Here is a 1,854-nt window from a genome sequence, read left to right on the forward strand (position 1 = left end):
GATCAACCTATAGGCTTTATCTTTAGGTGATGCTCTCGGGCCTCCCATGGCTCCTGTCCTCCTGGTGGGCCTGTCCCATGAACACCTTAAAGAGGAAGCAGCAGGCCGACATAGTGCAAGGCTCTAGGGCTGACAGTGGGTGGGTCGGGCTGGGTGCCATGGTGGTCCCTCTGTCCTCGGGTGCAGTTCTCTGCTGTGCTCACTCAAGCCCCTCACCTTTTGCCTGGAGGGCCCTAGACCAGACCCCTCTGCTGTCATGAAAAACTCTCAGAATAAGAGCTCGCATTCCTGATACAGAGCAGAAGGCAGTGTGTGGGCCAGGCATCTGGCCACATCTGCCCAGGGCCTCCCAGAGAGGACAGTAAGATTGAGTGGGTTCCATGTGTCCTAGGGGAGGAGCTTGCTCGGTCCTCACCTTGATGCCTGGCAAAGCCTGGGAGGGAGGGTGGACCTGAGGCCACCTCCTTAAACCAAGGCCCTGTCTCCACCAGACAGCGGAAGAGGAAGTGAGGGGAGGCCACCCACCCACTGTTCCCTGTGTCTTTCCCGGGCTCACAGGAGTGGCAGGGCAGGGCTGGGTCTCGTGTGTTGGGTGAGTAGGGTCCCCTGAGTCCTGACCCTGACTCCTGGCAGGGCCTTGGATCCTGCCTCTGCTGACGTGAGTGCAGCCCGCTCAGACGATGGCTTTCACCTCCCTGAGACCAGTGATCCAGATATGAGAGAGGGGACCTCAGCCTGACAGCCCTGCACAGGCATTCCGGGGCTCTCAACAGAGCAGGGGTGGATTTCTGTGGGGCCCTGTCTGTTTTGTGAGCTGGGGGTGATTTCAATCCTCCCTTAGGGCCCTCACTTTGACTCTCTGCAGATTCTGGGGCCACTGTGTCTGTTGACCAGATGGGGTTGACTGTGTTGACCTGATGTCACCCTCTCAGAACAAGTTACTCTCCTCCCTGGGAGCCCGGAAACAAAAATTAGGAGGTGTCATATCCCTTCACACCTGCGTGGGGTCTCTAGGGCTAACAACAGGGCCTGGCCCATCTCTTCTGGGGTGGGGGCTCCCGAAGTCCTCCTCTAGGGGGCTTCCCTCCTCACCCCATCCTGCCTGACACGGGAAGACATCCCCCCTTTAGACCAAGCCCTCATCTCCCTGAGGATTCCCCAACTTCCTTCCCTGGTAGAAGTGTGCTGGCCGCTTAGGGTCACCCCTGATGAGGTCCAAGACAGCTGCAGTCTAAGGGGTCCCTAGTATCTGGGCCGGGGGTACCTTCAGTCCCCACCAGGGTGCACACCTTGGGTCTGGCAGATCCTGGGACTCCTCCCTCTGCTGGCTGGCCTCACCCCTCAGACCAAGGTGCTCACCTCCCTAAGACCCCCCCACCCCCAAACCGCGTGGCAGAAAAGAGCAATGCCACATGCCACTCCTGTAGGGGGCCTCCCGGGGTGGAAAATAGGGAAGACAGGCTCCGTGCGGGCCCCCTTCCTGGGAGTAGGGGGGTACCTCATGCCTTTAATCCTCGCCAATGTTCTTCCCGTGATTCCTGCCAGACCCTAGACTCCTCCCTCCGCTGAGGTCACAACTCCCCTCGGACCAAGGCCCTCCCGTCCCTGCGACCCCAAAGGAAGAAGCAAGGATGCATCACATCTGGCCACCCTACAAAGGGCCGAGGTCCCTCTATGTACTGGAGTGAAAGGTACACACTGTTCTCACTCTGTGTCTTCCCCTTGACCCTGGCAGGGCCTCGGACCCCACCCCCTGTTGACCTCCGTCCTCACCCCTAAGATTCCAATGGCTGAATTCGGGAGGTGTCTCACAGTGAAATTTGTTCTGGGGCCTCCCAGGGTCACAGGAGGGGT

The sequence above is a fragment of the Propithecus coquereli genome, unplaced genomic scaffold (assembly GCF_000956105.1).
Source record: "Propithecus coquereli isolate 6110/MARCELLA unplaced genomic scaffold, Pcoq_1.0 Scaffold919, whole genome shotgun sequence".
Lineage (NCBI taxonomy): Eukaryota > Metazoa > Chordata > Mammalia > Primates > Indriidae > Propithecus > Propithecus coquereli.